We start from the raw sequence: 11,210 nt of genomic DNA on the forward strand, positions 1-11,210 counted from the left end.
CAGCAGAGCTGGGGTCAGTTCCCCCCCAACCCCCACCCGGCTCACCAGCTGTGTGACCTTGAGCAGACTTGGGCATTGTGGAGCTTCAGCTCCCTCCTCTGGGAAACAGCCAGCTCAGGGGCTGCTGTAAGAAATATTCACTTGACAAGTATTTGTGTGCCAGGCACTGTGCGAAGCACTGGGGATACAGCCCTCCTGAGCTCATGGTCTCTCAGGGGAATGGATAAACAAGTGACAAATACACTATTTCAGCAAGGTATTTCGGAGATAGTCAGGAAGGCCTATTTGAGGAGCCAGTCGTGAGGAGGTCCAGATCAAGCATTCTAGGCAGAGACAACAACAGCAGGTGCAAAGGCCCTGCGGCAGGAACCAGCTTGGCTTGTTCAAGGAGGAGGAGATGGGCTGGGAGAGGTAGGCAGCGGGGGCAGATCACGAAGGCCTTGAGACAGAAGTAAGGGATTTGGATTTTATTCTTGGGGGATGGAACCATTGAAGGGCTTTGGGGGAACACAACATGTACACAGCATAAACAGGCAGTTTGACAACCACCCCCAGCCTGTCAGCCTCCCAGGCCAAGCAGCAAGTCCCCCTTCCTCTTCTGGCTTCCCAGGGTCTTCAGGACTCATGGCCAAGTTCCTGCGTCCTGGATGTGATTCCAAGAATGGGGCAGGCACCAGCCTGAGGCGTCTCTTGGAACCCGAGCCAATCCCACACCTCTTTTCCAGGGTGCTGCCCGCAGGCCCTGTCCCTCTCGGGTCCGTTACTGTGGATGGGGTGGCAGGGGCTACAGTCCCCCTTAGCCATGAGGTTTTGACAGGGCTAACCCCCCAGGCAGAGGTCAGAGTGTGGGGCTGGCTGGGGACACGCCGGCTGGCCTCCCATGCCTCCCGGAGGGAAGATGGTGAGATCCCATCCTCCAGAAGCATAGGCCAGCCCAATGGACAAGGCTTCCTCATCGGGGAGGCAGCACCTCCTTGGATGGGAGGTGTTCGAGGAGAGCACAGAAACTTCTAGAATGAAGAAGAGCCAGGGGGGTGTGAGTCTGAGGAGGAAGATAAAACATATTACAGAGCCACAATGATCAGCACAGTGTGGCCTCATGTGACTAACGGATCGGAACTCAGAGCCCAGAAAAGGCTGTTATAGAGGAAGACACTTGTTTATGAAATGCCACTGAAATGGTTTAGAAAAACAACCTGATGAAATCCTGACATTTTACCCCGACACTAAACACATTTCAGATGGATTAAGAAATTAAGTCATTAAAAACTGTTTAGGAGCAAACTCGCGCCGTGTGCGTCTTGGCGTGATGCGAGGAGATGCACCCTCACCTGCAGCGCTCTTGCCAAAAGTGGTTAGTCTTGAGCTGATCTTGAGGAGGCAAGGGACACACCTGGGTTGAGACAGTCCGCACAACTCCAATCCTGACCCATCAGGACTGTCACTGTCACTGTCGTGAAGGAAACGTCAGAGGGAGGGTGTTCTAGACTAAAGGAGATGAGCAAGACGGCACAGCTCCATGCACTGCCTGATGCCTGACTGGCTCCTACGTCCGGACCAGCTAACAGCTCAAAGGACGTAACGAGGGCCACAGGAGAAATGTTACTGTATTGCTGTTAACTCCTCTGGGTGTGGTGATGGTGTGACGGTGATGCAGAGGGACTTCCTTGTTCTTGGGAGATGCTATGGTCCTGGGGTGAAGTGTCATTACGTCTGCAGCTTATTTTCAAATCGTTGGGGGTGGTGGGGGGATGTATAAATGATAGATACATACGTACATACATACATACATACATACATACGTACGTACATACATAGGTGGAAGATAGAGGATGACGAGAGAGAGAGAGAGAGATGATAGATAGATGATAGATGATGGGTGGACGGATGGATGATGGATGGATGGATGGATGATGGATGGAGGGATGGATAGATAGTTGATAGATGGAAGATAGAGCACAGATGGAGAAAGTGGGTGACAGGTGAATCGAGGTGAACGGTAGACAGCTGTTCATTGTACTATTCTTATGATTTTTCTGTAAGATTGAAATTTTTCCAAATAAAAAGTTATGAAAAAATGCTAGTTCCTATTTTAGTTTTCCCATAGTTTACCAAACTTCTAGAAGGCAGAGAACAAATCACAAATAAAAAACTAGGAGGAGTGTTATATCTCACATTTTTAAGTTAAAAAAAGACCATCGGATTTGACAGTGGGGAAATTTAAAACATACAGTAAAATTTAAAAGCCTGACAAATGGAATCTTTCAGTTATGTGTTGTCATTGTGTTCCCCGTGCACTTTTTATCTGCACAGAATAAGTATATTCACCAAATTTTAACAACACATTTGTCTACCAGGGTCTTGTTCACGTTCTCTCATCAGAAAACCAGGGACAACACACAAGAGAAGAGTCCCAGCCAGGGACCAGCGATGGAGGACACTTCACTTCACTGCCAGTCAACAACACAACTCAAATCGAGGTCTGTGTCTGGGGGACACACTGCTGACCCAGGGCTGCCATGGGCACAGGCAGAGCTGGGGCCCCTTGGCATCAAGAGCAGTAGAAGTGGCCATGGCCCCTGAGCCTGCAGTCCCAGGTCTGGGCGCTCAGCCTAAGAAATGACCCAAACACAGGATGGCCACGTCCTCACAGCGTTCACAGCAGCAGGATTTGAAGTTGCAGAAATTGGAAATAACCTAAAATCCCAGGTGTGTGTAGAAATGTTTCCATAGCCCTTCTCCTACTGCTGGACACTGTCTACTCGCCGGATGGCTAGGAGGGCCGTTTCCAATCCTGTGGGAATGCTGGGGATGCGTCCTGACATTTGCTTGCTGTTCCCATGCCGCGTTCTGGGCTCCCAGGTGGTCTGAGCATGAGCAGAGACGTGACACGGTCCATGGTGGGGCCAGAGCCCGGGGCTGCTCGGAGGGCTTCTTTTCATTCCACATCCAGGTGGTCTGTGGTGGGTTAACATTACTTGTCTAAGAAACTGTCATTTCTATTTCAAAAGAGACGTTCAGGCATCAGAAGCCATGGCCTGGGCTGGGGGTGGGCAGGTCCCCTCCCTGTGTGGGCCTTAACTTCCCTCTGAGTGAACGATATTGCCCAGGTGAGGCCTCGGCGTAGGTGAGGCCTGGGTGGAGGTGAGGCCTGGCGGGACATGAGGCCTGGGAGGAGGTGAGGCCTGGAGGGAGGTGAGGCCTGGCAGGACATGAGGCCTGGATGGAGGTGAGGCCTGAGGCGAGGTGAAGCCTGGGCGGAGGAGGGGAGGCCTGGATGGAAGTGAGGCCTGGATGGAAGTGAGGGCTGGGAGGAGGTGAGGCCTGAGGGGAGGTGAGGCCTGGGCAGAGGGGAGGCCTGGATGGAGGTGAGGCCTGGGAGGAGGTGAGGCCTGGGGGGAGGTGAGGCCTGGCGGGACATGAGGCATGGATGGAGGTGAGGCCTCGGGGGAGGTGAGGCCTGGTGGGACATGAGGCCTGGGTGGAGGTGAGGCCTGAGGCGAGGTGAAGCCTGGGCGGAGGAGGGGAGGCCTGGATGGAAGTGAGGGCTGGGAGGAGGTGAGGCCTGAGGGGAGGTGAGGCCTGGGCAGAGGGGAGGCCTGGATGGAGGTGAGGCCTGGGAGGAGGTGAGGCCTGGGGGGAGGTGAGGCCTGGCGGGACATGAGGCCTGGATGGAGGTGAGGCCTGGGCGGAGGTGAGGTCTGGATGGAGGTGAGGCCTGGGCGGAGGTGAGGCCGATGGTGCCGCTCCCTCATCCACACTGGCCAGCTCCCAGACAGCCATCCCAGGGCCACCTGAGCCTGGTTTCAGACTTGGCCTCTTGCTGACTCTGTGACCTTGGACAACTCACATTGTGGCTCCAAGCCTCAGTTTCCCCATCTGGGAGAACAAGGACAATGATCCTTCTATTCCAGGGTTGTGGTGGGAAGAAAAGGCAGAAGTGATGTAAAAAGTGCCGAGCGCGTGGGGGCCCCTCAGCTGTTGCGTCTGCCCCCACCCCCACCCCCAGCAGCCTTGCCATCCGCCTGGCCCCATTCCCGCCCGCCCTGGGAGCCTGGAGGGTGCAGGCACCAATGCCCAGGTGGCAGAGGGAAGGCAGGGCCACGGCCTGGAGGGCTGGCGTCTGGGGCAGAGACCAGGCTGGTCTGGGCTGGGGGGTGTGACTTGGGGTCTCTTCCTGGGGGTGGGGGTCCTCCCAGCTAAGGACGGACTGGACCTCCCCACCTCTGCCTTCCAGGGCCAAGTGAGGTCTGGGGCAAATGACTTTCTTCTGGGAGAGACTCCCACATGCAGGCGGGCCAGCCCCGGCGGGGAAGCACCAGCTTCCGGGGACGGAGTGCAGCTTCTCTAAGACCAGCAGGCCTGGGGAGGGAGAGGGGAGGCAGCAACCGTCTTTCCAGTTTCCATCAAGGCCCAGAAATGGGGAGAGGGAAAGGAGGGCGGGCGGAGGGAATGAACGAGAGGGGAAGGCACCTGGACCCCAGTGCGCACAGATGTTTTAAGCCAGGCAGGACTTCCCAGCCTCCCCTGCGCGTGTAGGACTGTCCCTGACCTCAGACAAGACCCGGAAATGCCCACGTCCACGGCAGCCCTGGCCTGGGAGCTCAGAGGGAGGGGGGTCAGGCGGGGAGACACCTGTGTCCTGTCAGGGAAGTCCTGGGTCAGGAGCCCCACAGGAGGAGCCCCCACTCCCTGTCATTTCTCCATCTGTGACAGTTTCCAGGCAGGAAGAGAAGTCACAGCCCACCCCCACCTTCCAATTCTGTAGACATCGGGACTCTCGGTTGTTGTGACAAGAGCCCAACTCAAAGTGGCCCAAGGAAACAGGAGAAGGTGTTGGTCCATGTAACTGCCCAGCTTAGGAGTGATCAGCTTCAGGTGTGGCTGGATCAAGACGCTCAGCACGTCTTCAGAACCAGGCCTCGGCCTTCATCTTCCACTTTTCCACAGAGGAAGATGTCGGCCAGCAGCCCCCGCCTAACACCCTCCCAGCCCCTAACTTTTCAGAGCTTCAAGACTGTATCTCAGTGGTCCAATCTGGGACGCTGACTGGCCAGGTGTGGGGGACACAGTGTTCCACTTGGCCAGGGGACCCAATGCCCAGGACTCCTTAGGTTGCCCTCAGCCCTCCAGGTAGATGCAACTCCCACGCCTCCTCCCTGCACAGGCCTGCCTGAGAGGGCTGCTCTGCTCTGGCTGGCCAACCTCTGACTCCAGCCAGTGGAGCACGCTGGGAGGGGGCGCGTTGGAATTTGGGGCTCACACCTCTGCTCTGAGTGGTTCTGACAATGTCCTCCTCCCTGGGGCCTTGCCACCTGCCCTCCTGACGAGGGGGTTTGGGCACAGCAGTGGGTGATCTTCCCTCCCTGTCTGCACTGCTGGAGAGGCCGTTCTCATCTGTGGCTGTTTTTCTCAACAGGAGAGAGCAAAGTACTGTCAGATAATCTGATCCCTGTCCTGCTGTGACTGTGGGACACCTCTGGGGGTGTGGGGAGGCCCCATGGCCCCTCTGCGGGCGGGCACTTCCCTCCGGTGGGATGGCACAGGGTGAGTGGCATATGGGTCCCTCCGCTTCCTGAGCACCTGCTACGGGCTGGCCTTCTGTCCACAGGGGTGTCAGAGGGGTGGTTACACTATAGGCAGGAAGGAGCCAGGCCCAAGGCCCAGGCAGAGCCAGTTCCGGGTTCGAGGATGGCTCTGCCACCTGCTGGCTGTGCAACCTTGGGCAAGTGGCTTCACCTCTCTGATTCTGGGTGGGCTCAGAGATGATAGGGGGATAATTAAAGCAGGAATAGCTGCCCATTCGGGTTCTTATGGTAATGCTAAGAAGTGCTCAGCGCAGAGCCTGGCATGTGGCCAAAATGCAGCCCATGGTTTGTTGCCCGGTTATGGAGAGGGCTGTCTGTGGTGCTGTTTGCATAGACACCATACCTGCATACAGCAGGCGCTCACACAGCAGAGTGATTCCTCCTGCAGCACATGGCGCCCCACCCCGTGCCCCGATGGCCCTGAGACAGGAGCCCTGGGCGGGGCAGCCACAGGCAGCATGGCCCCACTCATCACCAGCCCATGCCTGTTGGGTTTGGGGACACCAGGTGGCCCCCTGGGGCCCTCTGCGCCCAGGCCACCAGCTCCCATTTACCCTGGACAGTGCCGAGCTCAGCCCCTCAGAGCCTCAAGGGCAGCCAAGGTGACAGTGTGCCCCTCGCCCCAAGAAATCCAAAATAAACCATCGGGCACCCTGAAACCCAAACTTTGGTGTCCCCAGAATTATTTCCAGATCTGCTGATTGTGAAACTCTGGATATTGTTTATCAGAGAGTCTCTGTCTTTCTCTCCTGGGTCGATAGCCCTAAGATGTGTTCATCAAACAACACACGTTTATTATGCAGCTACTGTGTACTACGTGCGGGCCCCATTCCAGTCACCGGAGACACAGCCATGAATAACATTGTCCCTGCCCCCGTGGAGCCGACCTCCTAGAAGGTGGAGACGCATAACAAAGGCATGAGGAAGAGGTCACCTGCCTGTGGATGGCCCAGCTATCTCAGCTGGATGGTTTCAGCTTCAGGGAAGGGAAACTCAACCCAAACTGGCTTGCACAACAAGGCATCTTCCTGGGAATTCCAGAGGGCGTGCTTCAGGAGAGGTCTGATCAAGGATCCAGCTCTGTGTCTCTGTAGTCCTCTCTACTGCAGCCTCTTCTGTCAGTTGATTCCCTCGTGGTGACAAGACGGCTGCCAGAAGCAGCTTGGGCTTCCTCGTTCTCACTGAGCAAGAAAGAGCAAGAACATTCTTCCGTTGCTTTCTCTTAACACTGAGGAAGCTCTTTCTCAGAGTGCTCCCCTTGGCCAGAAAGGGTTAGATGCCCATTCCTGCATCCAATTCACTAGCCCCATTGTCAAGATCCCCAGGGGCGCAGGGTCCTAAGGCATGGGTCATTTCTCTGGTCTTTTCTGTCTTAACAGCAGCGTTTGAGGCAGGCAGTCACGCCCTCCTCGACAGGCTTCCTTCACTAGCTTCCAGGACCCGCACCTTCCCCATTTCCGCGTCCTCCCAGGCTGCCCAGTGGCGTCTCCTTTGCCGGCTCCTCCTCTCCCGCAGTTCCTTCACAGTGACAGCCAGAGGCCCGTCCCCATCCCCTTCTCCCTCCCCTGGTGACCTGACCCTCCCTGACTTGGCGAGTCTCATGTGTGCCAGGCCGCCTCCACGCTGACGATTCCACAGCAGGATCTCAAGCCCAGAGCTCTCCCCTGAACTCAGACTCATAGTCCAACCGTCCACTCGGCACCTCCACTTGGGCGTCCGGTGGACACGTCAACCTTAATACAATCGACAAGGACCCCAGACCCCCTGCACTCCCTGTTCCCGGGACGCTCGCCTCTCAGCTGCTCAGACCAGCAAACTCAGAGCCAACCTTGAGCCTTGGTCTCCACACCCTCCACCCATCTCTCAGGAGATCCTGTTGACTCAACCCTCAAGACATCTCCGAACCCTGACCAGTCCCCACCCCAAGGCCACCATCCTGGTCCCAGCCACCACCCCTTCTCGCAGGAAAATTGTCCTTCATCCTGCGTGTCCCCACCTCCCCCTCCCTACAGTCTGTTCTCAACTCCACCTGGGAGTGGTCCTTTTAGAGGTAACAGCCCAGGTCCTTCTCCGCTCCAGAGTTATCCCAACAGCTCCGGGGGCGGGGAAATCCATCAGAAGATGCTGAAAGAAAGGGCATCCACCCTGGTGAGAGATTACGAGATTACGTGCTGGGTCAGGCTTTAGGTGAGTCCAGGTCCTAAGGGACGGAGACTCGGCTCCTGCCACGCCCCCGCCACCAAGTCGTGGGCCCTCCCCCGAATCACAGAGCCTTTTCCCTGGCAGATAACAGGTTATAAATAATTCCCTCCTTCCCACCCGGCCTCCCGCTGGCAGAGCTGATGTGGGCAGAAGGCAGACGCGCTCCTCGGGGATAAGCCGCAGTGGAGCCCAGGAGTGATCCATTAGCAGACCTCGGGGTCCGGCCCGCCTCCCGCAGATCCTGGAGTCAGAACCACCCGCCTTTCAGGGCCGTGGTGGTCTCTACTCCTCACAGCCTGCCCGCAGGCCTTCAGGGAGCGCCTGTCAGACATGGGAAACCCCGAGCAGCAGCGGGGTCCTGGATAAGCAGCTCTGCCCCCAGACAACCCAGGTCCAAATCTGGGCTCCGTCTCTTTCTGTCACGTTCCATGGATGAGCCATGTATCCACTTGGGACCTCCGTTTCCTGGGAGAGGTAACACCTGCTGTCGTTCTCTATCGCTGCCCAACAACTTACCCCAAAACCGAGAGATTAAAACAACAGCAAAGACTGATGACCTTGCCATTTCTGCAGGTCAAGACCACAGGAGCAGCCCGGCTGGGTAGTCCTCTCAGTGGGGCCACTGGAGGCCTGGCCATTGCCAAGGTGGCTCCTCTACGGCTGTGGGCCTGAGGCCTCGGCTCCTCCTCGTGACTGCCTCACACGTCCTCACAAGGTGCCTGGCTTCCCCAGAGCAGGTGAAGCCACAGCATCCTTGACGACCCGTCCTCGGATGTCCCCTCCATCACTTCCACAATGTCCTATGGTGACTCAGACCAGCCCTACTCCATGTGGGAGGGGACCACCCAAGGAAGTCAAAACCAGAAGCGAGGATCCCTGGGCACCCTGGGGGCCAACTGCCCCCCTTGACTTAGGGTCATTGGGAGGATTAAATGAGCTTGTGCACGGTGCTGGCACGTGGGAGAGGCTGAGCACGGGATCCCCCCTCGGCGTCTCAGGAGAAGTTCAGGAGCCAAGAAACCACCTCGGCTCCAAGACATGGGCCCCGGAGCCTTCCAGACGCAGAGGGAAGCAGTGACCGGGGGTCTGGGTGTGGCAGACAGGCTCGGGGCCTTGTTTAGCAAGGGGGATGCACCCTGGTGGCAGGGGAGCCTGGCTTATTGCTCTCCTGAAGGGTCCCCTCCAAAACACCCACCCACACAACTCCCAGGATCCTCTGGGCTTGAGGGAGCCCCCACACATCTGTCCTGCCTCCTGCCCAGCCTGCAGGTGAAAGGCGAGTCCACCTGCAGAAGGCGGTCCTCAGGCCTGAGTCTGGACCCTGGCTCACCACCCAGCAGTGTCGGGCATGTCCTGAACCTCGCTCAGCCTCAACCTCCCGGGCTGTGAAATGGGGCGACTGTACTGACACCTAGGGATGTTTGAGGAGAAAACGTCCTGAGCCACGGGAAGCACCAGGAACAGGGCACTGAGGGCCCCGTGCCTGTCAGGTTAGTGTAGCAGAGCCTGGCCCAGGCCCCGCCAGAGGCTCCTGGGTGCTGGGAACTTCCTCACCCAGGCCCAGAGGAAACGACTGCCAGGGTGTCCTGAAGGGGCCCCGAAGGCCAGCCAGCGAGAGTGGGCAGTCCGGGAGGCCCCGCCTCAGATGCCCTGGCACACAGCAGGTGTGTGCTGAGCTGCGATGGATTGGGACCAAGAGTGCCGACCTGGACCCTGCCCCGAGGCTTCCCGGGCCAGCCTGGTCTGACGGGACAGCAGAATGAAGCCAGGCTCCCCAAAGGGACCCTCCGTCCAGGGGGCCGAGGAGGAATCTGAGAAGGCTTCAAGGAGGAGGTGGCATTAGCGTGGATCCTTGAAGGATGGCAGCCAGCAGCAGGGCTCCCTGGGCCAGGAATTTTCCTTCCAGCCGGGCCCCACCCATCTTATCTCCCTCTGGGGGAGCCGATCCGGGGACCTTCCTGAGAAGGGCGGCTCAGCCTGCTCCCCTCCCCTGCCCCCGCAGGCTGCAGAGCTGCATCATCAGTCTGGAATGCACTTTCAGTTCCCCGCCTCCCCCCATCCCTCCTCCCTCCTCCCCCGCCCCTCCTCTCTCAATGCCAGCCCATCACTTCCTGACCCGGCTGTGCCAGACCAGCCACTGGCCCCAGAGAATAGAGACCAGTCTGGGAATCTGCAGGACTCCCAGTCACCAAGCAGGTTGGGGTGGAGAGGGAGGAGGCGCCTTCCCAGCCAGGGGGAGGGGAGTCCTCAAGAACCTTCCCCCAAAACCTCCTCCCAGAGGGGAAAGGCAAGCTCTCAGCGTCCCCTCTTAGCCAGGGGCCCAGGGCAGTGACTTGCTCAAGGTCAGACAGTGACGAAAGTCAGGCTGAACTGAGAGGCTCCCCAATGGGCCAGAGGACCCCCCTCCTCTGCACCTCAAGTCATCACTCTTCACGGGGTTCCAACTATGGAAAGCAGCTGAGCGAGGGCCTCATGTGTTCCTGGCCGCCTCCCTGGAGGAGGGGGCAACTGGACTCTCCCGAGCATACCACCCACTCATGTCGAGGCCAGTGGTGGGCTCCTGCGGGGCACCGGTCTGTCCAGAGTCCCCTCACCTGCTCACCTTCACCGCCCCTCCCAGCCTCTAGCTTGCGCCCAGCTTCCCCTTTTCCTTGGCCGTGGCCTCAACAGGGGACTGGACAGGGTGTGGCCCACAGGTGTTGAGAGGAGGACAGAGTCCATATGAGGCCACCTCTTTCACCTCGTGCAGCCCTGCCCCCCCACCCTGCTCCCCGAGGATCCCCTCTTCTTCCCCACATCCCTCACCCTCCTCGCTCACCTGCTCCTGGAGGAGGTCAGAGCCCAGCAGCAGGATGTCTGTGGGGGCCGCACCAAGTGAGCCCCGACCACCATGTGCTCAGAGCAGAGGCCGGTCGCCCCTCCCCACACGTCCTCAGGCATCTGAGGGGCGGGGGCGCCTGCCCCGCCTGCCTCTCCATGTTTGAAACATGGGCGAAGGCTCAGGTCTCCCCACTGTGCTCAGAAGGCCCCTCGGCTGGAGGTGGGCCCCCATTTGAACGGCTGCAGCCTCTGGTGGGGGGCCCCAAAGGCACTTGGGGGCCTGGTAGGACTTCCCGTGAGGCGTCCACCCTCAGAGGCCTGTTTGGAGCTGGGGCTCCTGGCCAGTTCTGCAGCCTATCCCAGGAGCTGGTTCTGGAGGTTTCCGAGGGGCTGGACTCCGGAGGGGGCTGGGCGGGGCTGGGTGAGGAGGGAGAGGTCCCGGGGTTAATCTACCCTCAGGTGATGACAGCAGAGACTGGTCTCGAGCTGCAGTGCCCCTGCTGGGCCCCACACAGTCTCTGTGCTGTCCCTCCTCCTTCCTGACCCAGGCCCCTCCGGCCCCTCGGCTAAGCCCTCCGCTCCCCCACGTGCCTTCGAGGC

At 58.7% G+C, this 11,210-nt stretch overlaps 1 long non-coding RNA gene across 2 annotated transcripts; it reads right to left on the reverse strand.

The window, feature by feature from the left end:
* Positions 1-4,054: 4,054 nt before the first annotated feature.
* Positions 4,055-10,978, reverse strand: LOC147913649 (uncharacterized). Of its 2 annotated transcripts, none has more exons than XR_015548596.1 (3): positions 10,609-10,978; positions 7,618-7,733; positions 4,055-6,769 (listed from the first exon to the last, which is right to left on the reverse strand). It is a non-coding gene; the product is annotated as an uncharacterized LOC147913649 (long non-coding RNA). The 2 variants fall into 2 exon arrangements; XR_015548597.1 differs by having other exon boundaries at positions 7,618-7,712; positions 10,609-10,977.
* Positions 10,979-11,210: the final 232 nt, after the last annotated feature.

The sequence above is a fragment of the Ceratotherium simum genome, chromosome 26, assembly GCF_057802395.1.
Source record: "Ceratotherium simum simum isolate JZ-2026a chromosome 26, ASM5780239v1, whole genome shotgun sequence".
Taxonomy (NCBI): domain Eukaryota; kingdom Metazoa; phylum Chordata; class Mammalia; order Perissodactyla; family Rhinocerotidae; genus Ceratotherium; species Ceratotherium simum.